The sequence below is a fragment of the Hirundo rustica genome, chromosome 3 (genome assembly GCF_015227805.2).
Source record: "Hirundo rustica isolate bHirRus1 chromosome 3, bHirRus1.pri.v3, whole genome shotgun sequence".
Lineage (NCBI taxonomy): Eukaryota > Metazoa > Chordata > Aves > Passeriformes > Hirundinidae > Hirundo > Hirundo rustica.
The window spans coordinates 90855316-90881607 of record NC_053452.1 but is presented as its reverse complement, the minus strand read 5'-3'; the positions used below and the strand labels follow the sequence as shown (position 1 = coordinate 90881607).

At 36.5% G+C, this 26292-nt stretch overlaps 1 protein-coding gene across 2 annotated transcripts in view; it reads right to left on the bottom strand.

The window, feature by feature from the left end:
* Positions 1–549: 549 nt before the first annotated feature.
* KHDRBS2 (KH RNA binding domain containing, signal transduction associated 2) overlaps positions 550–26292 on the bottom strand; it is a 336050-nt gene continuing 310307 nt past the window's right edge. Inside the window, exons 11-14 of one of the 2 annotated variants that reach the window (XR_005700299.2) lie at positions 20971–21171; positions 14845–14949; positions 6451–6652; positions 550–763 (exon numbers count right to left, since the gene is read on the bottom strand). The gene's annotated coding sequence lies outside the window, so the exon portion shown is untranslated. Of the gene's footprint in view, positions 764–6450; positions 6653–14844; positions 14950–20970; positions 21172–26292 lie in introns of those variants that run through there. The other variant, XR_005700300.2, reaches the window with a different exon arrangement.

Sequence of the window (26292 nt, the reverse complement as noted above, 5' to 3'; positions counted from 1 at the left end):
AGTTCCAGAAGATTTTTTTCTCACCTTATCCCTATAAAGCAAAAGGAAGAATCTTTATGCAGATAATGATTTAAGGTAGGAAATTCTGACAGTTCTTATATTAAAACAGCCTATTGGATATACTGCAAATTTTTTTGTCTTCAAAGAGTTCCATACCTTCAGAGACTCTCCAAAGCAGGATATATGCATTGTGTTGTGTGTTGGAATACATTATCTCTGTTCTTAGGTTATTCAAAGAGAAGCTAGAAAATGCGTATTTTCAGCAGTGCTGATGCACTTCATTATTTGTTGCAGTTCAACACATTATGCGGCAAAGCTTGGTGTACTGTGCACCTTCTGTCAACAGAAGAACACATCTTCCCATGTTTAAGACTAGAAAATATTAATGGAAAATGGGTCATATAAGCAAGAAAGTGTGTTGTAAAGGAATTGAAACAAATAAGATGAGCGCCGGCTTTCTGCTTGGCTTAGGTTTTTGAAATTTAGACAGAATTCACAGTCACACCATTAAAGCAGAAAGGGATTTATTCTGTGCAGTTCCATCATCTTGTTACAATCTTTCTCATAGAAAAGGATGTGAGAACCTTGTGCCACTCTCGGTTCTTGTTTAATATCTTCTTCACAGGCAAATGCTGCCAGGATATTAAACTCATCTGTTCTTTTGGATAATAAGGATGTAATGTACCATTCTGACCTTCCCAAATGCTGTGTTTCAAATTACTGTTCATTAGATTTTTTTTTTCTTGATTAAAGTCTCACTAACCTGTAGAAACAGAATGAAATAAGATCAAGATATAGCATATCAAGCATGATCAAAACAAAACCACACATTTGTATAGCTCAAGGCTGTAACAGATACTAACATTTGTTGTGCTATATGATTACTGTGTTTGTTCATAACAAATAAGATAAAAAGGGATTTGTTTAAAATTTTTACATGCTAATTTAGAGTCGCAAGCTGAAGAATTTTTATTTGGTTCAAAGATTAATTATGAAAATAAGAAAGACCCTATTTCTGGTATCCTGTAGAAAAGTTTCAGAGATGAAGTCATGAGAGAACTGAATTAGAATCCTCAAATGGAAATGTAATTAAATGATAAAATATATATGACTAAGGGCCAGATTCTGTTAACCTTATTCATTTTTATTTAGATTCAGAAATAGATATTAAGAGCAGAAGAAAAGATGCATTATTGTCTAGTCTAACCTCCTGTGTGGTCCCAAAATGTTATCTGCCAGCCTCTGTAGCTTCTGAATGAGATGTAGCATTTCTTTCTGAGAGACCTAGATGGCTCTAATGGTTGAAAGTTCTCATTGCTAATTTGGTGATGTGGGAACAGACTGGAATTCTTGGCTCCAGCTAATTACACATTCCTTCCTCCTAAATTAGAGGGCTCTTTACTGTCAGTAATACTTTTTGCCTGTAGGTACCTGAAGGCTGTAGTCAAGTTATTTCTCAGTGTTTTCTTGACTGAATAAATAGCTAAGAATTTATTCAGTATTTCACTATTGGTAATTTTTTTCTGTATTTTTTATTTTATTTGCAGAACTATTTTCAGTACCTCTTTTTGACTTTCCATATATTTTGCAACAAACCGTAAAGTTGCATGGCTTTCCAGTAAATTTGACAAATGTGAAAAAAGTGACAATTTCTGAATATTATTTACCTATTTACTCTTACAAAGATTACATTCGTCATCAAATAGCATCCCATTCATAGTTCATATCCAACTTACATCTATAATGACACCGTGTTCTTCTCAAAACCATTATTTTTTCTGAATAACTCAGGATCTAAACATACTTAAACCAAAATGAATTAATCTAAACAAAAAATTAGATGCAAGCTGTCCCTTCGTATACAAATAAAAATAAGTCCATACACTCCTCCCTTGTGTTCACAGTTTAATTCTTTTATCTCAAAGTGTCCATATTAATGGGAATTTAAACTGGAAGTGTTAAACTGCAAGTGAAGTGGTTTTGCTTACAGTTTAACCTTTGCTGAGGAGACCTGGCCAGCCTTGGGACTGATGCTACAGAATTACAGAAACACTCGGTGGTGATGAAATAACTGCTAATGGTGCTCCTGAGAGAGAATAACTCAGCATTGATGTGGATGTTATGAATGCTTCCTGAGGGACTGCACTACCTGTCAGACCAGTTGCTTAGCTGTTGTTTACCTTTTCTGTCTGTGTGGATCAGTAAGCATTTTAAAAGCACTGGGTAAGAATCTGTTAGCACTTAGGAAACCAAAAGACACAATAAGAAAAAAATATATTGTTGTAACAAGGAAATTGCCCAGTCTGGGCAGTGAATTTCTTTTAAATGGTGTGTCTCATACCGACAAGTTTTAAGAGATGAACATGGAGAACAATTCACATGATTCTCTGTAGGAAAAACAGATAAGTATCACCAAGAAGAGCAACAGCCTGAAGTTCCATGAATAACACTTCTGCAGATACATTTTTTTCCTAAGCCTGAACATCAGTATTAAGGAAAAGTACATTTCCTTAGAAAAGAAGCTGAACTCCAGAAAGTAGTTGTAGCTGCCAGTTATACCAGTTGCTACAATGCTGGCTCCCAGGAGAAGGCAAGTCATCAATCAGGAAGGGTTTACAATGAATGGATACTGTATTAACTTTTTCTCACTTTCAATTCATAGACAGCTTAGTATCAAAAGGAAGTAGCAGGGCCAAAGCAAATAATTTAAGATCCTTTCAAATATCTAGAATCCCTGTGGTTGCACGTGTGATTAGCCAGGCAATGCACATACACACAAAGTGACCAAAATGTGAATTTACAACCTTTTCTAGTGTCTACAATAGTTGAACCAACAACATGGCACATCAACATCAGCCGTCACATTCTGTCTGTGGTTGCCTTTGAGGACATTCTTATTGGAGGCACTAAAGACTACATGTATGAACTAATTACCATAATATAACCTCAAGTGACTACAGGAACCATGAGAACTTCCTGCTGAACCCTAAAATTTCTTGGAGGAAACATTTCTCCTCTTGATAAACTGCAATCCTTGGCATGCTTTCCTAGAAGGAACAGTACGTGGAAAAGACTGGAACTTCACAGCATGGCGCATGGCTGCTTTGCCCATCTACATGTGGTAATCTGAATCTGCTTAAGAATCATGAATGTTTTGGTTTGTGCTATTATAAAACCAGCCACCCACACAATGGAACCATACGCCTCTTCCTCTTCTCAGACTGAGATTGCTGTCACTCACCCTATTCAAAGAGTTACATGGAGAACTACACAAATACATTTTATTGACAGCAGGATCAGGCACCTTCATTTTTCATCCCAATATTAAGCCTACATAAACTTCAGCATCATTGATTTTATGTTTTGTGTCCATGGGACTCTGAAAAAAGGGTGCAGAGAATAACAAATGAACAAACATCATTTAAAATGAAGAGGAAGAAAGAGTGAAGTCTAATTGAACAAGTGTGTAAAACTGACATGTTATTTTGACAGCAATAACTAGTGACAGCTTGATTTTCAGAACATTCTGTCTTTTACTTTAAAAAATAAAAATTTAGGTAGTAAACCTAGTTTTCTTGACAGGCCCTTGAAGAAAGGATAAGGATTTTACATGACAGAAGATCTTATTGTGTTTATGAAACACTTTCTGTGTCCCCAAATATTTTACCAGTAAGCCAAACCTATGATAACTAATTTAATTTTATCAATGGATTGTAACCTTATGAGTTTTCTTATTTTCCTTTTTTTTTTTTTTTTTTTTTTTTTTTTTTTTTTTTTTTTTTTTTTTTCCCCTCTTTCCCTTCTGGTTTCTTTTCTGCTTTTTGAAGCTTGGGGTTTTTTTTAAGTTTTACATTTTTCTCAAAAATTAAATAGCTGAGTCTCTTCTTTTAAGACATTACTATATATGTATCCTATAGGAATCAGCTTTTCCGGTAGCTGGATAGATTTCCTAGTAGCAGGAAGATATTTACATATTCAAAATTTTTTTGAAGTTAGATGTCAAGCAAGTTTCTTAAGACTCAGTTCTCCAAATCCCAATTCATGCTTGGTTGGAAAGGCATTAGATACTTATATTTGCTTTTATTTCATGATAATTTCCTTTAGCTTTTGTAAGCAATGAAGCAGTCCTTAATCACCGTCCACTTCTGATAAAAGACAAGCCTTTTAATTCCTGTACGGTATTTGTTAACCTTGCAGTGCTCAGCTAAGTGGCTTGCAGGTAACATCGTATGAATACAGGTAGTCAAATTGCACAAAAGTGATGAAGTAAACTTGGCTACTTAAAATGCAAATGATTAAAAATTCCAAGGTACATTTGTACTTCTACAAAAATTAATTGCAATTTTTTTTAAAAAAATCTGGATTTTTATATATTCATGAATAAAAATAAAACCAACAAAAATGACAAGGTAAGAACCCTGAACAGAACCGACCAATGGTGGCTGTGATTGACCACATTCTGCATTTTGTGAAATTAGGAAGAATTCTTTTTTCTGGGCACAGAATACTACATTCTGCAACAGAGATGAGCCCAGGGTTTGAGATTCTCTATGCCAGTATTGTGGCTGTCACAGACAATCTCTCAGATCAGAAATCAAAGGTGTTTTTTTCACTAACATTTGTGACCTGCTTGCCTGTCGCAGTCCAGGATGCATATGGATATGTGCAGACACAGACACCCGCAGCCAGAGCACCATTCTTAACTCTTACATTCATTTCATGGCTGCAATTAAAGAGGTTCAGACCTTATTTTTATAGCCTTGCCCAGGTGAATAAGTAACTCAGGGTGACAAAATCTGGAAACATATGAATTACATGATAGTAGAATAATAAAAGCAAGGGTGAAATGTGCTACTGTACAAACTATAAATAAATATGCATTGCACTATGTCAATTCTAGTGTCAAGGTGATTGCCATTACATAATATGACTTCATATTGTTTTCTAAGACCTTCCTGGCAATAGTAAGGATGCAGAAAATGTACATTTTCCCTGAATGGTATCAGTATATCAGTTATTTTGCATTATTGACATAACCACTGAAAACAGCTCTTCTTCCTGTTGGAAGCACAGAATAGATCCCCAGCAGCTGAAATTTACACTGCCCATAATTTAACATGGCAAGAGCTACTTTCCTTTACCCCAGGATTAAAGGGATGTCTGGTAAAATCACATTCTCTTATAAAAAGGGAAACAGGTGAATATTGACAATAGGTTTCAGGGCACATCTTTATACTGCCAATAGTTTTGGATTTGTTATGACAGAGTAGGAATGAGGGCAAACCCTTCATGTTTGCATGACAAGAGGTAATTATTTTGAAAATTTTGAAGTCATATGAAAATTCTAATGCACAGACCTAAAATTCAATATGCAACCTTATTTGAAAGCCTTCCCTTCTTCTATAATGAAGTCTACTATGCACAGAAGTTAATAACATGAAAATACAACATTGAAGAACTTATCAAACAATTAAAATTGCACTTGGGGTATTTTACTGATTTTATTTATTGTTTTGTAGCAGTTTCAAGGCATCAAACATTTTCACGTGGACAATTCCAGTTTTCCCTGAAACTCAGAATTTACTTCCCAGCCAAATTGATTTGTGAAATCCAAAAAAAAGAAAAGAAAAAAAGAAGAAGAAGAAAAAAAAAAAAGAGTGTACACTGAGTAAAGCTAGGCAGAATTTAGAGGAAATTTGACTGCTTCCCTGTCATCTTGCCAAAGGCAACAGCTGGTGAGCACCTCAAGCTCTGAGAGGTGCTGGTTCAGAGATGTCACTGCCAGATCCAATGTGCAGTTACCAATCCACTACCTTTAGGAGCAGAGGCTGCAGGAAATCCTTACCAGGTAGGCTGACCTGGAGCACTTAGTTCTTCCACCTCCTGCTATAGACCTAGAGAAGCTCCAACAACTTTTGGAGACCCTGGTATAAGGCTGGAAGCAGTGGCTGGAGTGTGGCTTGAGAAGAATAAGACTCAAATCTATGAAACCCCAGCTGGATCATGGATTGTCCTACTGGGATCCATAAAGCCTAAAACCACAGCACAAACCAGAAAAGGCAGACATTCCAAGACCACTGCTTGTGCCCCTGGCTCTCAGCACCAATACCTGCAACTCCGTTCTCATTCTTCTCCAACTTTCCAGTGTTTTTCAATAGCTGTTTATTTAATCTCTTCAAGAAAAAACAGTATCAAAAAAAAAATTAATGTGGAAAATAATTTAAAATTTAATTCCCTTGGCATTCCAATTAAAGCAGTTTGCTCATTATTATAGCTTTAGTTTGTACAATGGAATATTCTGCACATACTCATTCTGTATTTCATATGCATATGACAGCAATTCCAGGTGTGGTGTTTTCACTTAACTGTTGTTGAACACAGTCCCTAGTGCAGTGGGATGCTAAAATGCTCTGTGTATAAAACCAAATAGATTTCAATAATGGTACTCACAAGCTTATATTTTATATTTCCTCATACTGCATCACGTGTAACATTGAACTGAAGGCTGGGTTTCAAATCTTCTGAAGCCAGTGAGCATCACTGAGGGTTTGTGCTGGCTTGAATTTAATCACCATTGTCCTTTGTAGTCACTATGCCAAAACGTCACTGCATTTCCAGTCCTGAGTAAAGAATGCTGGTCATGCACACAACACTGAAAGTGAAAAAAATGTACCGGGAGGTCAACAACAAAGAATAAGGCTTTCCATTTTTTGTTAATCCAAACATTTGTGTTTCTGATTTAGGGATTATGGCTCAGCAGATGCTAACTGTTTACATTTCAAGAAAGGTCCCTGTGGTATGTATGAAGGACTTGTCCTGAAGTGAGTCTGCTTGATCTCTATAAATATTTGGAGGTAGCGTGCTACTTTAATCGAATTAATAGAAATTGTGGAGATTTTTGTTGGTACAGAGGCTATACTCCATAGAACACCTTTGAACTGACTTGATGTAGCCCATTTATTAAACTGTCTGCTGTATTCTTATATTTAGGACAGCATAATTTTAGAGACAGACCTTACCACCCATACACTGATGAGACCCACTGAGGTGGACAGGATTTCTTAATGTAGTAAGATATGACTTTTCTTTATATTTCAATTTCTTTGTCTGTCTGACATTTGAAATTCCTTACAGGTATCAATTCCTGAAGTTGTACACAAATAATCAGAGTATTGTGAGAGAAAGGAGTATCTCAGAAACCGCAATAGGCACTTTGTAAAGGCTGATGATTTAATGACTTCTTTTATAGCTTATGGTAAGTCAACCTTTTGTGGTTTTAGGAAAAAGCTTAAAGGAGTTCTCATGTTTATTTCTCACAGTTATTACATTTATCATTCTTAACGGCCCTTTGCTTGGATAAGGGTCATTGAAATATTTTTAATTATATGCCTAAATATATTATTGTTTTTTGGCGAATTGCCCTTCACTCTCCCCTTCTGCCTTTGACAAAATGAGTCATGCTGTCCCTTTTTCTAGTTCTCATGGAGAACTAGTTATGCCAACCAATTTCCATGTAATGGAAATACCTGCCCTTTTGTTGAAAGGGCTGACACATGCAGGATTCTACTGAGGTATCTGTACCTCTGAAGCATACACATTGTATTCTTTAAGTGAATTATTTGCCACCATAATGTTATGCTAACTTATTCTTCCAGCTGAATCCACAGATACTGGGATGAACTGAATGATTTTCAACAGCACAAATATTTACAAAGTAAGTGATTTTTACTCAAAAGTATATTTATGATAATGCTAAACATAATACAATAATACAGAAATTATTTCTGGGACATAGGGCAAATAGAAGTTCTAAGAAAGAGATCTGGAGTACAAGAACATCAGATACATAGGAAACATAGAGAACATAGATTACCTTTTTGTATTTAATTCAGGATTATTTTTTCAGTGTTGTCATTATATGATGCATTAGAAGAGCCTGCAAAAGTCTCACAGTCCTTGCACCCTGTTCTGCTGAGATAATTCTTCCAGATTTCATAGACAAACTCAGAGTGAGTATGCAAATATTCAAAATATTTTCCATTCAACTACCAATTAAACAACCAGCCATTACAAAAAATCTTACTTTCTGACTATGTCAGTATTGTCATATCTAAAATATCTCTCTGGACCAGTGTTGATGGGGAGAAGTTAAAAAGCTAGATGAGGTTATGATAACAAGCAACAGGAATAATTGGAAAGCCATAATAAAAGGCTAATATTGCACCACTTGGTGTTCATATGAAGATTGATGCTGAATACACTTTAATTAGAATATAGGAATAGGACTCAAAGTGAGATGTTAAAATAGGAAGTGCACAAAAATATAAGTAGGATAGAACTGAAAAGAGAAGGCATCTCAGAGATTATGTGAAAATGGGCTACTGAGAAATATACCAATATGCAACAAGCATTTTGACAAAATGCAGAAAGGTGTACTTCAGAACTTTGAATACTAATTTATATTCCTTTATTTTAAATTCATTGGATTCATAGAAAATATCTAGAAGCCTTTGTGTCCATCCCTGAAAGAAACATCTGCTTGTTGAGTAAATGATGTCCAAGAAATAAAAAACAGTTGAATGGGAAGGGCAATTACAATATTAGATTGATTTATAGCCCAATATTCTGCTTTAATCTGCACCTAAAATACTTGAAAAATTCTAGTGGCCGAAGTGTCAGTGCTCCCTGTAGATGAAAATTTTATTATTAATTTAATTTAGAAACAAGCAAAAGCAGAACAGCTCAGAGAAATCCAGCTTTTTTTAGAAACGCCAAATGAGCTTGAACAAATCACTATGTCTAATTCCTACTAAGCACTGAACGGAAATGCTTCTAATACATGTCATAAATATGTGTTTATGTGCAATGGGAACAACCATAATTCTTGTGAAAACATTACTCCCTAATCCCTCAATAAGAATGAACATGGAAAACCCCACTTTAGTCTTCTAAAGGAACCCTAAATGTTGAATTTGGTTCTGTACATTTAACACAGAGAGAAATTCTAGAGCAATGTGACATCTTATTAAAAAAACCAAAAACAAAAAACTGTAAATTCTTCCCCTTTGAGACAAAAATGAGACATCAGATTCCTGAGACTGGGGATGAACTTTCTCTGTTGGCCATTATTCCTCCTGGGTAACCTATCACTACATTTGTAACCTTAGCTTCGATTTAGTGCTGGTTATCCAACAGGCCAACTCCTTCTGGGTCCATACTGCACTCTGAAAGACATCCTCTGTTTATCAGTGTAACTGCTTATTCCACCAACCCCCCATGCTAAAGTGGAAGATGATTATATAGCGCAGTGCCAACACGCACAGCCTTTATCTGTGCTCCATTTACTGAGAGATGAGGGTGCTTCATGCTGATCGTTTCAGTTTTTAACCCATTTAAGAGTATTATTCCAACTTGTGTTCTTATTTAAAGAAACACTAATAAGTTGTGGCCTGTTTCAATACTATGGAAAATGAGGTATGCTTAAAAGGAAACAAAAAAGCCAAAAGCTGGATTCACTTTTAAGGCTTTAACTTCATGTAAGTTTGTTGTTAAAGCTATAGAGGGTGCAAAATCTGTTGCCCTGGCAAGAGAACTTCCTGTGCTAACATCCAGCTTTCTGCTCATGTCTGGGCACAGGAGTTTTCAGGAGCTGCTCCAAGTGATCCCTTTAAATCTATGTTGTCACCTGATTTTTAAGCATCTTGTACTCCTTGGGTCTTTATGGGTAATTTCTATGCAAGCACAGTATCCTTGTTCCTTGCCTAAATTTCAGTTGTCTCTGCCTGGCAGCATCCAGGACACACACCTTTTCATTTTTCAGAGAAAAAAGGTATTCCATGTTGCTTTGTGTTTCCAACTTCCATCTTGAGATTCCTACTTTTCTAACTTTCTTACTGCATTTATCTAGTGACTAAGAGGATCCAGCTGCTTGTACTGAGGAATTACTGTCCTAACTGAAGCCTTTGAACTTGTAATTATCTTTCTAAAGTCTTTACAGTACCATCTATGTTCAAAAAGGTTTTTTATCTTAAAATGACAAGTTTAGAAGTACATTACAGGAGACACTGAGAGCATATAAATGGAACTATGGAGATGAGTAGTAAATACTACTTTACAGGAAGATGAAAGTGCATGGATTGAATTTCCGTCTTGGATTAAAATTTTAACCAAAATTTATTTTTACTGTATGCTGGTTCCGTCTTCTTAATTTTCTTCACAGTCCCATGAAGACTGGCATTTTTAGGCTGCAAAAACCTCTCTACAAATCTCCTATCAACTCCACGGAGCTAAGATTATCAAAGGTAGGCAACAGAAAGGAGAGGAAACTGCAGCTGTGTGGGAGCGAGGCATTTCCAAAGAGTCTCTGAAAGACAAAACTGTATTTACTGTTTCAGCAGTGGGAAATCTGCTCCTAAAAGAGGCCTTGAAGAAGAAGTCCATTTCTTTAATGGAAAATTAAATGTCCACTGTACAATATGGAAGATTTTGGAACTGCAGGTGTTAATTTTAGACATTTTTGCATAGGGAAGTTCAAACACTTTTATTCCAGTCAGGAGAAATCCTGTGCATTATTTGCATTATCACAGAGACAGAAGGGAAGCAAGAAAGCTGACAACACTAATTGGATTGATAAATGCTAGGAAGCCAAGAAAAAATATGATGGGAGAGGAGTCTCTTTGAGTAGACTGGAAAGTAAAAGGGAAAAGCTGATAAAAATACCCAGCTTTTGACTGTGATCAGAAAAGGCTGCACTTCTCATATGGGACACTCAAGAAATAGGTCCTACTTTCTCAAATAGCAGAAGTAGAATCATGGTATTACTAACTGGGATGAATGAAGTGGTATAATTTTATCCGAAAGCTTGGATCATTCTGTGTAATTGGCACCTCATCCAATTTATTAAATTCAAAGAAGGTTTACAGAGAATACATGGAAACACCTGACCTTTCTCATCTGAGTGGGCTACAAAGAAATCAAACACATTCTGTGGAGAATTCTGTCTTGAATTTTTGGCCCTGCCAACTCAGCACAGCTATCACAGCTCTCAGAGGATAATCTGGAAATGCACAGTGACTTCTGCCCTGTAGATTTTTTTTGCCTGAATGCAGTAGACAAGGACTCTCTATGGACACTGCCCATGCTTAGCCTGTCAACCAAGAGCTCCTGAGGAAAGAACTGATATACTGTGATAATTTGCTACTGCAGCATCTAACTCTGCTTCAGTTGTGTTGGCCAGCCATAGCTGTTCCTATAGCTTGTGCCCTCTCAGAGTACATATGGAGTGTGCAGTATATACCAGTTTCTCCACATCCGTGCTCAAGTTCAGAAAAATATGTAAAAAATTGGTTGTGTTCCTTTTTTTACCCCCTTACTTCACATATTGAGTCTAAGGAACAATTTATTCTTTTGGGTAATTTGTAGAAAAGTACAAATAGGTAAATGGAGTACTAACAGACTTCCCAACTTGTTCTGAAAAAAGGATGCACCAAAACAGCCGTTGGTCAAATATTCAAAAAGACATAATAATAATAATAATAATAATAACCACCACCACCACAAAAATAACAGAAAGGGACAACTGAGGAAGACTACGAAGGCTAGAAGGGGAATGTACAAGGGGAAAAAAGTTTATGGCCTGCAGAAACATCAATAGTAGTGATGAGGCACAAATCAAAACATAGCTACTTGATCTTCAGGCTGAGGTTACGGGATGACAATTACAAAACTGTTTTCAATTTAAGTGGATTTATCTGATTGGAAGTCATCAAGAGACAAAAATTTGGTGCTCAAGATGCCTTTTAAAATGCAACATTTATTTCTACCTTATTAAGGCAGTGTTAGAAGAAGTTCCTTCCATATCTTCCTCAATATCTTTTATATTAGCAAATGCTCATATACTCAAGTAAAAATTACTGTGATAGAAAAAGACAAGGGGTTCTTTTAATTTGCTTTGGTGTTTTGAACATCCGGTGACCTGCAAAACATGGATAAAACCCATTGGTTTATTCACTCACTAGAAGGCTTTATAAATATTTCCTCACTTTTACAGGAGTGATAACTGCCAGAGTTGTGAAATTTGGTGATTACTTCAGATGTTAAAAATATACATTGGTACCACTGGTATGCCTTATATATGCTAACAATAGGTACAAAAGTTATTGGATTGCATAATATTCACTTCTAACCTGGAGAAGACTTAGGACCTTGTTCCATTGAAATAACAGAATGAATGGAAATCAGTTAATAGGATTAAACTACTGCAGAGAGATGTGAAGCATAAAGCCATAGTTAATGACTCATGATCTCACTCCCTCCGCCGCTGTCAATACAGTTTCTTTATTCCTCTTTGGTCTGTGTCACTCGTATATTCCTCTCATCTAGCAGTTCATGACCTTGTTCAACTACTTAGTCTTTTCCTTAAAACCTCAGATGATGGTAAGATTACTCTTTTAAAACAGCAATGAAATGTATTATACATGTGTGAATCAAATGAAAAATAATAATTCTGAAATGGTACCTGTATTGACTAAAAATATTTATGCAAATCCAATTTTCACATTTTTGTTCCAAACACTCCAAATGCAGAGATGATGCTGAAACCAGGGCATGCTTACTCCTTCACTCTGATGTCTTAATATCTGCATTGTGGTTCAACATCACAAAGCAGAATATGTACTGTTCTGTCCTCAGCTGAGCCACTTGCAGGATGTTTCAGAGTATCTAGATTGAGACAATACCTCATTATACAAATATAGATCTCTGGGACTTAACTTTTCAAGTGACAGTAGAAACTGTTTAAATGTTTCTCATACTAAAAATTCCATATTGACACTATGATGAGATTCATACTGAACTCTTACTGAATAAATAACATATGCATGGTTATTGAATAAAAAGAATTGCATATCTAAATAGAAGGAATTGAAGTATTGTTTTAAAGACAATTGAATCTTGAGTATTACTTTAAAGACAGTACCACTTTATTAAATCATACTGTAGCTTATGCAAAATATTGCAATATATTTAAAATCTAAGATTAGAATTAGCTTTTCTTTAGCTAATGAAAGTCCAGAAAATACACTGATAGATATTTTGAAGGGAGATCCTGAGATTTATAAAATAGCCTGGAGGAAAGCAAAACACAGAAGTCAATTCAACCTGTGCTCAAAACCAGCGACTGAAGCCTGCATGCATAGGTAGGAGAGATCTGTGGAGTTAATCTAGTAACACTGTGCTAAATCTTGGCTTTCTTCAAACTGGAACAAATTTTTAGACTAACAAATTACTATTATTCTCTTGGCACGACTGCAATAAAGTTCTGATTTTAAACCCAGAAGAATTTGCTCCAATAATATTGCTGTGGATGAAATATCACACTATTTTGTCAATATCCTCTGAGCATAATATTATTTGGTGTGATTACAAAGTAACTATTAAAAATTACATCATAGACTTGGTGGTATCTTTTAAAAGCGGAGTAGTTTTTCTGGCAATTCTCTTGCTTTCTTTGCTATTGTGCAAAAGACACAAATTGAGCTGGCAGTGTACCCTTGTGACCCAGAAGGCTGGTGGTATCCTGGGGTACATCAGGAAGATCACTGCCAGCAGGTTGAGGGAGGTGATCCTACCCCACTGATCAGCTCTGGTGAGGCCAGTCTGGAGTGCTGTGTCCAGTTCTGGGCTCTTCAGTACACAGAGACATGGAGCTCCTGGAGTGGGTACAGTGGAGGGGAAAAAAAATTATTAAGGGATTGAAGCATCTCTCTTGCAAGGACAGGCTGAGGGAGCTGGGCCTATTGAGTCTCAGGAAGAGACGACTGAGAGGGAACTCATCAATGTCTATCGGTATCTGAAAGGAGGGTGTAAGGAGGATGTTTCCAGGCTGTGCTCACTGGTGCTGAGCAATAGGACAAGAAATTCCTGTGCCCAAGCAACAGGCAGAAACTGATGCACAGGAAATTCTACCTAAATATGAGGAAGAATTTTTTGCAGCGACTGAGCATTGGAACAGATTGTTCAGAGAGGTTGTGGAGTCTCCCTCAGTGGAGATATTAAAGATATTGTCTGGACACAAGCCTGTGTAATGTGCTCTAGGATGGGTCTTCTTGAGACGGGAAGTGGGATCAGGTGACTATGGTCTCTGTGATTCTGTGAAATTCCTTCCCTTTCAAACCTGGGCATATGGTTAAATCAAAGGACATCACGATTTCTGGAAAGGAAGGTGGCAGTACAGTATCCTAATCCTTCTGTGAGAGAAGCTGGGATTTGCACTTCAGGAAATTTTCAACCCTGTAGAAATGGAGGTCCATGACAAGGGTCTGGCTATGGTGAAAGCCTTCCAGTCACTCATATCCCACTCATTGCCTGGAGATGATTTCCAAAGCAACTGCATTCAGTTTGCCTTGAAGTTTCAGAACAGTCAGAGAGGAGGAATGAGCAAGGCTACGCACTGCCCAGATTAATGGTTGTCAGTCCGCTCATGGACCTGTCAAATGTAACTATGCAAAGTCTTCTAAGAGCAGAAGTGGATTTGATATCAAAGGCTACATACAGGCAGCAGCTCTTAACTCAGGGCTTATGTAAGTGCATATATATAAGAACAGAAGCCTCTACTTAAACCAGCCAGTCAACAACTCCCTTTCTGAACTGTGGTGTGTCTCCAGAGATCCTTATTCAATTATTAATGCATCTGCTGCTAATTTCATCATGCAGAGTATGAATTTGTCTTTCCACGATGAGCTCTAAGGGAAGTTTGTAAGAAATATAGAACTTGTCAGCACATAAGAGTCAACACATTACTACTGTGCTGCAGCCATTTATAACAAAACTAAAATGAGCACTCACTTGTTTGGCATTAATTTAATGTCCCACTTAGCTCCTATCAGACGTAAATAGCTGCTTCATCCATTTAAGCATTTCTGTTCGTGCACATAATGAAGTACTCTGTACCTGTCAAGTAAGCAGAATTCATAACTGAAATAAGAAATGGATGAGCAAATTCAATGTTCTTAATATTGAGCCTATACTGGGTTGGCATCAGACTTTTTTTATGGCTTCTGTGAGATTCACCTTTTATTCCACTGTTCAGAGACCATAAGAAGACAGGACACATGCCAGCATGCCACAAATGTTTCTGAAAAGGATATCTGTTCAACTTACGGCACAATTAACAAAACGCGTAGTTGTCGAACAGATGCTATTATAAAACAAAATAACCTCTTAGTATTTAAATATTTTTATATTATCTATTTTAGAAAAACAAAATCTAATTTTAAACAGCATTCGAGCTGTGATCATACTCTCTAGATGAAATTTTTATGAGAATGAGCAGAGGTAATGACTACTATTAGTCACTGTCATTAGCATAAAACATTAGAAATGACAATATTTATAACAGGCTATGACATGGCAGTTAAAATATGACTTTCTATCATTTGTGTATGCTTTGACTACAGCTGGTTGCTATTTTCTAAAGTTAAACTGATACAAGTCTGGTAATGGTATATTTAATAGCATGTTCATCATTAGGTCTAATTGTTTTCCACCACAGAGTATGAAGTTTTATGTCCTCTATCAACCCAAAACAAACAGCCCTACTGCTTAATGGCTCTTCAATTAATGTTTATGGTGCTACTTTTACAACGTAAGTTACAAGAAAAAAAATCCAACAAAATCCCTCCAAGAAGCCATTTAAGAATTTAGGAAGCTTAATGGGACTTCAACTAATACCAAAAATTACTAAAACACGGATGAGGTCCTGCAGCTGAGGATGTGAAAGCAAACCCAGAACGACATTAGAAAGACACTGGAAAATAGAAACAGAAAGCCCTGAAAAATTCTTCTAGCACAGTGTTATAACTGCCTTTGGAAGGGAGAACAGATCTCCATGTAGGGGAAGTTGGTTGAGGGACTTCAGGTTGGCTGCTTTGCAATTGATGTTCACGCGGGGTTAAAACAGAGAAGACGTGTTCAGCCCAAGTCATGCACAGCTCAGTCTCTGTTCCTCAGACTGCAAACTTATTCCCCTGAGAGTGACTTGCCCCCAGTAACCTAGATGCCAGCCTTGTACTCATAATTCTTCTCCCTATTTAGCAGAGCTCATGCTGATTAAAATGAAAGAACAGTTCAAAGACAGGCTTTTCTTTAACTGCCTTAGTGCATAAGAATTTTTGTCTCTTCCTTTTCTACTAAGCCTCTAGAAAGCAATGTAAAACTGCTGTAAATATGGTTTCACTGGAGAGCTGCCATTGTTCTAAATTATGAAAGCAAATGATTTCTGTCTTGGGCTGTTAATTGTATGTATCAGTAATACATTAATTTTAAGTTTCCCACGATAGTTCAGACACCCTGATTTCTGGCTTTTAATGATGCATTACAAGCCTTTATTTCTCTGACACCCAGGCAATTAATCATCGGCACTCCTCAGTTCCCCAAAGTAGCTGGACACCATTAGACAGGAAAGAATCATACCTGAGTGGGGTCAAAATTTCTTTTCAGGAAATACTTGTTTTTTCACACCAACTGCTTGACATTCATTGCAGTAAATATATTTTAATAGAATTGCTGTTATTCTGCCTCTCTTCCTAGTTGCCTAGGAGTTTTTTGTAGCTCGGCACGATGTTCAGAAACAGGGGAAAAAGTGCTCTGCAAAGTTTAAAGGCTGTCAAGCCTTCTTGGCAAATTCCCTCCAAGAGCACAGCTGAGAAATGACAAACCTATCACCTAACTGGCTGGTGTTTAAAGCTGACTGCTTTTGATTAGGAAGCAGTGAACCTTCCCTTCTGGAGTTCATTCTGTGTTTTATAAGCACCTATTCACTGAAAATTATGCAGTTGAACTGATTTGAATTTGATTAGCGTAACAGTCCAGTTTTATTATTTGTAGTAAATACAGGCGTCTCTTATGGTTTTACTGCACATTTAGGAGAATGTCAGGATAGTTAAAGACTCACTTTTACTACTCATGTATTATTGCTTGACATTTAAAACAAATCCAAGAATAATATATGCCTGTATTGCAGTTACTCAATACTTGTGCATTGCTCTGTATGTACTCACACTCCTTCTCTGCTCCAGTGGGAAGAATAGGATGGAGGCAATCCTGCCTACTCAGGGATGAAGTACTGTGTCCCCAGCAGGTGAGCTGAGCCAGAAGTAACTGTGAAATGCACTGGCTAATGTCTTTAATGGAAAACTCCTGTATGAAATTCTGTGCTGCAGACTCTGTGGTATTTCAACAGGCAGCACTGAGGAGGAGCAGCACTGCTACCACTGAACGCTGAATTGCTCTTTCAATGTCAGCCAGCTTCAGAAGTTGCAATGTGAATGCTCTGGGAAGCTTGATACCCTTTTATCTTCTGACAGCCTTTCAATTATATGTCCTTTCATATTATTACATAACTTCAACAATCTACACGGTGGGCCTCAGTAATAAAAACCCATTTCATGCCTGAAGAACACAACTTCTTTGGTAAGTCAGTTTAGACCTAGACAGGGAGCAGTGCATTTGACCAGAAACAAATGCTAAGTGGAGTCAGATGGTCAGGTCAATAAAAGCTAAAAATAACATTTGACTTTGAGAGAAAAGAGAGTTCAGGACAGAGCCTAAAGGCTAGATTCAGCCCTAGCTAAACATTTATCTCTCTATCAGTGTTATAAGGAGAGATTAGACACCCGAAGTTATATGCTGCAGAGAGGTTACGATATACCTACAGAACTCACCAGTGAGTGGGAATAATTGAGTGGTTTGGGAGTCAGATTACTAGTATGGTCCATAATGTCTTATGTCTGTTAGCCCCAGGCTGAGTATTCTCCAACATTTAATTCTACCTATCTTGAGAAAAATGCATATACTTACACAATTTACCTCCTCATTTACTTCCCTGTTTTGTAGACCATCATTATAGTGATGACTACCACATCAATACAGTCATTAGGGATGATCTTATCAAAATAAGTGAGGCTCACTTCAGCTGTAATTCCAGCTAATAGTGAAACATTCGCATAATATATTATTTTCAGTACTTCTCGAGCTTTCATTACTACTAGCTGGCTGTCTCAAAAATCTGTAACATATTAATTTCAACAGTATCTGTAAAAAGATGCAAGAAGCACAAAAAAGCTGGTTTGGGTCAGGATATTTACATCTTTTATGCCAGTGATGACTCCTGGTGTTTGAGAACCCAAAGCTGAGACTAATGAAAGCTGCAGGCTGTTAGTACTTCTGAAAATGAAGGTATGTCTTCAGTGCTCAAATACAGAGAAAAGTGTCTAATCTATATTTTAAAAATGTTGAGAGTGATCAACAGAAGTGCCTTCTCCTAAGCAAATCCTACTTCTTTACTGAACAACCAATTTAAGAACAAAGTTACCAGAGGAAAGAATTAGCAAAAGTTACAGAAGTACAGAAAATTCACTTCTGGGAAATGGCATAGGCCAATCTCCACAAGGTGAATGAGGTGCACGAGAAGCTCAAAGGGAAGCCTTGAATGGTCTGCTCACAGCAAAGCTCTTGCGCATTGGGCTGTGCTTCTCTATGCTCACTTTTCAACTTCCTGCTTGACAACAGAGCATTGGGCAAGGAATGGGCCTACCTCAAACTCCAAGGACTAGCATGTGCCTCATGCCTTGTTCTCAGCTCTACACAATTTAATTAATGATATGACATGATATATACAATCTGTAACTTTTAACTAAAGCAACTCCCACAACTGAAATTTAAAACTTTTTTCCTTAACTATTTTTAATTTTGCCCAATCTCAGTTATCTGATAGACAGCTACATAGTCTACACCAGGCATTTAGGCAAATTTTCTAAGCAGTAGAGGGCATTTCATATCATTTGGGTTTTTTTGACACATACCTGCAAAATGGTTAAATAGTCCTTTGGACCTGAACTGAGAATATATGCATATATATATACACACACACACATATATATACATATACATATATATACACACACACACACACATATATATATAAACACACACACATTTATACATGCATCTGGAAAACAAAAAAAAATCAGAATATGTAAGGCAGTAATGGAATTAGATGAACTGTAGTATTTTGCTACAAAGTTTTGGCTTCCTCAAGATGGGGAAAAATCAGATTTCCCTTTCTCCCTCTACAGACTTTTGTTCATCTCCTAGAAATATAAGTAGAGTCTTCCAGCCTTCTGAAATATTTTATCACTTATTAAAAATTGCAGCTACTGAGTGAAAAGGAATTACTACTCTCAAGTTTCCAAAAATAGTATGTAATTTTCTTTAGGCAATCATGATCACCGACTTCCAAGTCCCCCTTGTAAGCCATTTTAGGAAATATGGTACAACGGTTAGGAGTTTGGGCTCTTAAGTAGAGGTATTTTGGTCCTGATGAATAGTATTCTGTGTGATGCAGTGCAGTTTCCCCCTTCTTCTTTCATTTGATATATGCAAAGCAAAAATAATAATAAATAAAAAATATTTCTAAGAGCCTTTGATTACTATTTACTGTGTTTACACACATAAATATAATCTAAGTAAACCCTTAAGAATGCTGCATATTTTCACCCTTTTCTTTATCTCACTCACAGCCTACATAAAACTGGAGTGTGAATACTGTCACTTAGGGTTTATTTCTAGCTAGGGGAAAGAATCTTGAAAAATCTACTGAGTTTTTTCTCAAGTTTAGAGTTGTGTTAGGTTTGAATAGCTTCTGGCCACATTCTTTTAGCTCTTTATCTGCAGAGAAAAATCTACGTTGAAATCAGGGCATAGTTTAAATTTTTATTACTATTTGCAAGAGCAGAACCAAAAATAGTGTGGGCAGGAAAGTGCCACTCCTTTTTTAACTCACAGTGACAGGGAATGGGGTCCCATATGAGGACTTCATGCTATTCCTCAGGACAGATTTCAGGTCTGTTTTCTGGTGTGCAGTCAGGAGAAACAAGAGAAGGACTGTGGTTGCACCAGGGTGTAGGAAATGAAAATGTGTCCAGCTACAGCAGGACTCCACATTAGCTATTGATCCTACTTTTGTGAGCTGAAACCTTTTGGATGCTCTAGCTACCAACAAGTGACAATGGTCTTTTGTTTCACATGTTCTTTGCTGAAGAAACATGTTCATTTCTAATAACTAAATGAAATAATTGTACTTTTCTATGACATATGTGTGCATATAAGCTTATTACAGAAAAATACAACTCAGTATTTAGCTTGAAGGATTTAAGAAATGTTAGATTTATAATTGCAAATATAATTACATTACGTTCTTTAGCATATAGCCTTTAACTACAGGACCCCTTACTACCCTTTTCTCCAGAAGACCTAACTCATTCTGGATATAATATTGAATTAAATACTTGTATCTGTCTTAATAGCTGATGGTATGACACTTGTTTTCTCTTTTTCATCCAAATGGTTGCTGTTGGTGTTATTTACTTTCTAACAGATTTTCATTGTGCATAGTTTGTAGCAACAATGCTACAGTAACTGAACCATATAAACCTCAATAAGTGAATGTTCACAGCAGATCAATAAAGATACCAATATTTTCAAAGATTAACAAATGGAGAACAGAGTAAAAAAACCCTCCAGAATCTGCAAAATTTGGTTTCCACATACCATCTCAATGGATTACCTTACGCTAAGGGGAGACAATTTCTTCAAATATTTGGCATTTTAAAAAATTATTTCTGTGTTCAACACAATGCACAAATACAGTTTATTTATTATTATGTTACTTCTGTGATGAAGATGATTAACTATTGTATTTCTTTATGACAAAAAGGGTAAGAATTTAGATACGTAATCAAACTGTCCTGCCTCAAAGTAACAAGCACCATAAGTATCTCTGTATAAGCTCTTTCACAATGGCAAACAAAATATGAACTAGTTTAAAATAATCCTATTTTTTTGCAGATTGAGGTGACCTAATTATCTCACATGACATAAACTAAAACCATATAGAAAAATACTACAGCTCACCTGATAGACTGGAAGATCACTGTAAGTCTGAGTGGAGGCATATCCTAGAGAGGGTGGTAATGGTAGGTCCAGGACTGTGGAGAGTACCAACCTGAGGCCCAGTCCTCCAGAAGCCAGTGAATTATTGCAAATGATGTTGAGCACTCTCAATTCCCTGAACACCATTCAAAAGGTACAGTACCTTCCTAAGGCTCCAAAAATCTGAAAATCAAGATAAAGTTGGGCAGATATATTCAATAAAGAACATAAAATTAGTTGTCACATTATTTTTTTTTTTTTTTTTTTGCTTAAATGATCTATGCAGCTTCACATAGCATCTCTGTGACACATGGTTATAGTCTGGATGACAGAAAACTCTGGAAGACATTACCTTCCAAATTCTGCATGCTATGAGATAAAGCAGTTACAAAACAATAGAATTTACAGTTCTAACACATTCCTGTTCCTGCAAAGCACAGGTAGAATGGGAGTGCATGTGACCACCATAGAGTCTCTAAAACGATGAGTGTGAACAACAGGGCAAAAAAGAGGCAAAGGAACAAACTAAACACCGGTATTTCTAGATTTTGGGTTTTGTTTTTTATAGTTTCTGAATCTTTTAGTAAAACTACTATATAAAACTTTAGCTATCATTTTAACCTAGATTTCTCATCTAAATTATTAATTTTTATACTGCTACAAATTTATCATGTGCTGCTTCAATACCTTTTCTGTGCCTGCAATCACATACGTGAGATGAAGGCTCATAGTCCATGCACAGCAGTATGAGTGTGCTTTTGGCAATGTAATAAAAAAGGAGGATTGTGGGGGTGAATTTTATGAACATCAACACTCTTTAGGCAGATATTACAGCAGAGTAATTATATTCTTCCAGAATAAATTAATTCTGAGAGCTAGTATGAATGAGAATGGGAACTTATAAGAACAAGTTGGGTTGGCATTGTGTTTAATTTCTTGATAGTATTAACAAAATCAGGCCTATGAGAGACTAATTAAAATAAGTTCTTATTAAAATAAATGAATTGTCAGAGAATTTAAAGATTTAGGCTGGAGAGGAAGGCATTTTTTAAGCATATTAGTTAGTCTCTTCAGCCAGCCAACAGAGACAAGGTACATCCAGAGAGTGTTTTAGAGCATCTGGCTTAGGTACTCTGAATTATTTTCTGTAAGCAAAGATCAGTTCACTGAATGTGTAGGTACCCTACGTACCTGTCACAGCAACAGTAGGTATTTGAAGCTAGGTGATGAATGTGCTCTGTATTCCCCCAGGTGTTACACCAAAGTAACCTCACATAGAAGAAAAAAATCCTAATCAGTGGAGTAGGGGAATATAGACTTCTTTTTACAGCTTCTACCAAGTTTACTGAGTTGGCAAACAACAACTTTGTGGATGTCTTGTCATATTCTCCAAAGCAAATAGATTTTCATGAAAGAATTAGAAAATATTTTTGGGGGTCACTCAGGGGAATTCCTTATATCCAAAGCAAGTTTATGATACAGGAAACCTCAATTTGCAAATTGTGTAAACCTTTCCATAAACTTGGAGACATTTTTCTTTGATGAAAACTATTAGGTGGGTATAAACATCAGGCTTGCAAAATAAATAGTTAAAGTAAGCCAAGCACCGTGAAGTTAGTTAAATATCAGTTACAGGTCAGTGAACCCCAAATTTAGGTCTTGTCATGTAAAGCTTTGATACAGTCAGTGTCTGAGTTAAACTTTGTTAGGGTTTGTTTTTTTGTTTTTTGAGTTTAAAATGGCTGAGTTAATTTTTTTTTCTGCTTGATTTCATGCATAAGAAAGGGCACTGAAAGAACAGCTATTCAATATTTCTTTTATCCTCATTATTCAATACATTTTTCCTTTACCAACTGTCTGAACTCTACTCAGAACTTTAATTTTTCTTGACAAAATTATGAACTTTTCAGTTTGCTTTCTGTGTCATTTGTGGTTATACTATGTGAATACCTCATAAGTGTAACTATTTGTTTATTATATTCCTGAGTTAAATTAGAACATCCAACACTTACTTTGCCTGGGAAAGCCAAGGCTTGCAGCTAACCTTAAACAGCATTTTACACAGTCAGGCACAGCTGATGATGACACTTGCAACTCTGATGAAAATCAGATTCAAAGAGTTTTTCTAAGATTTCAAGACAACAAGAAATGCAACATTAGCAGGCTTTTACTTTGAGCAATTTGCCTACCCTCACACAAAACTCTGCTGATAGAGATGATGAAGGACAGTATAATCCATTCCTCTGTTTTAGCCAAACTCAGCTGTTTGATATTAAACACCCTCCAAAGCACTGGGAATGTCTGCCAGTGGTTCTGTGGCTAAGAGCCTATTTGGGCACACAACCCTTACACATTTCCACAGACATCAACTTGTACAATAGGCAAGACTGCAATTAAAAATATGAACACTGGGAAAATAAATCTGAGATGTGATCATTCTTGTGTAGTCTAATTCGATAATATAGACAGAGCTTTTTCTTGTTCTACATATTTCTCCTGACCCCTTCACCATGCACCCCAAACATCTTTTTCTGGATCTGACAGAAAAAAGATTTTTTTTTTTATTTTTCTGAAATGTTTAGCATTTTGACCAAAATCCTTGGCTTGAGCAGATACCCATCTTGGAAAATTTTATTTGAAGTGGACACAGTTGTATTTACAAGTAGAAAATATGGCCAGCCCTGCCAAAAGTGCATTTACAAAAAAATGAGAGAAATGGAGGCATGGCAAATTATAATATATAGCTTGTTCTGTATTTTATCTGTGGAGCTATGAATGAGAATGGTTCATTGAAATAAGTCCAGATGAAGGACCTGGTATAAAGTGTTTTTATACTAAAAAACTATCTGCTTTCTAGATCCTTGAAGATGTTCTTACGGTTATTTTTGGTTGACTATATATTACAAAATCAGGTGCCTTATTTTCTTTAATTTAGCTAAGCAGACTCCAAAGTAGAAAAACCCAAACAAAATACTCTGAATCTAAAATAATCCCTAAACTGGTCTGAAATAGAACTTCTGTTATTTCTAGGACTGCCAGCACTATAAAATTTAAGACTATGTGGGTTTTTAGGGTCCAGTCCAACTGTGCTCAGTGCAATGGGGAGGACATTGAGTATTACCAGGCATCTCAAGCATCAGTGTTTCGAGATGTCTTCCTTGCTCATCAAAGACTTACAGAATAAGAAACTCACCATGGCAACAGGTGATGCAGCTACAGAAAAATAGGGTTTTAAAGGAAATGGATGAAGAGAATAATAACAGGCTTCTTCAGTGTAAATTGGGCACATGCAGGTAGGGTCCCTATACACACACATTCTGCTGTGGCTTCATCCAATTGCCTGGTAAAGTCCAGCAGGCACCAATGATGAAAGTACAACTACACTGTGGACAAGGGAGTTCAGTTCTCAAAACAAGTCCCAGCTCAGAATGCATCCCATGTTTCATTTCCTCGTGCAGCTTCTTACCCTCACCTGCTGCTTTACTAATTGCACTTTATTACATCACTTTGACCTGCTGAGTGATCTTAGCAAAATCATGCAGCTTCACTGTTTTTCTAGCTCTCCATTATAAGGCAGAGATTAAAATACCTACTGCCTTTAGTAAGAATTTTGAGTTCAGTGCAGCAATTTTCTCTTAAGCTCTGTAGGTGCTATTTCAGCTTTCAAGGACTACACAGCATTATTGGGGTCCCCATAGCTCTTTGAAATGAGCACTAGGTTCCCTAAAGCACATATCCCACAATGGGTGACCCATTTTTGCCTTATATCTGCAAACAAGTTCAATGATACAAAAAATATTGTGCCTCCTTCAAAAATGTGATCGTTCTCATGAAAATAAAGTGGTGACTACCATGAACGGATGAACTAGATTGCCAAGTTGAGATTTGAGCGATCAACAGTGACAAGCAAGTACCCTCTATTAAATATTTTTCTTGCATGAGGGAAAATTGGTTATGATGACATGAAAAGTAAAATCTTGATATGATACTGTATCTGAAGTACTCTTCCTGGATCAAAGTTATTTCACACTGCTGCTAAGCAGGACATGGGCTGGAATGACGCAATCCAGTCCCTAACAGCTAAGTGATCTGTTTGAATTTAATTAAATTATAAATCTGACTATAGATCACGTTCTGAGTTTCATATTCCCTTTTCAGTCCTTGATGTCAGCATGGATTTTTAGTATATGAAACCTGAGTAAGATCTGCAGGATTAAATTCTCCATCAGAAAGCAACTTTGCTTAACAGGAATTCAATGTAATATATAACTTTCCGGTCAGTTGTTTGTATCTTTACATCATGAGTTCTAAAACAGATATTAAAAAGGTACTAAATACTCAAAATACCATACAGAATAATAAAAAGAACCCTATCAGTTTTAAATACTCAGAGAATGCCACACTAAATTCCTGTATTATTAGCAGCATTTCCTTTGAATGGCAGTATCCTTGATTATCTTTTCAGCTAAAGTGGATATATGAAACATTATGCTCTTCTGGGAAGAAGAGAAAAAAATGGAAAAAAGAAAGGAAAAAGAAAGGAAAAAGAAAGGAAAAAGAAAGGAAAAAGAAAGAAGCTCCATTGGCAAGACCTTTTCACTGAATTCTGCCACTGGTTGTACATAAAGTTCAGGAAGAAATATAATGAATTATTAGCTGAGCAATAAATATGGAGTTCAAAGTGAATATAGTAAACAGTGATACAAGATATCTGCACACTTGGTTCTGTGTACTGTGCAGAATTAAAGAAAGCAAGCCTGCCCAGAATGCTGAGTCACAGATGAGCAGCTCAGCAGTTTGTACCTCTGACTTGTGGGTGGTAACACAGTGTGAAGGTCTTGTAGTGCAAGAGCACCTAACAAAAGTACCCACTGCTTTCCTGTGAGTAAGCCATCCATCACCAGCTAATGCATCCAGCACGGTAACCGTGCCAAACAAGACGGAAGCAGCTATTCTCACACTGTATAATAATACTGTATAACAAGAAACTATACCTCCATTAAATCAATAAGGTATAGTAGCAACAGAAATAAACAAGAAACATTGTTTTTATAATTAATTCTACTCTTATCAGGGCACTGAAGCTTTTCTATTTTCTACCTTGTGCGCCCAAATGTTGTGAAAAGATATTAGAAAGTTCTGATTGTTTCCATATAGCATCTTGAAAAATTCTTAGGGCACATGCAGGATATAGATTATCAACTGAACATCTTTTTCTTTCATATTTCTCATTTTAATATGTGAATGATGACCTATACCATTACAGAATAGGTGTGTGATCTTCTTCCAATAAACCTTCCTTCT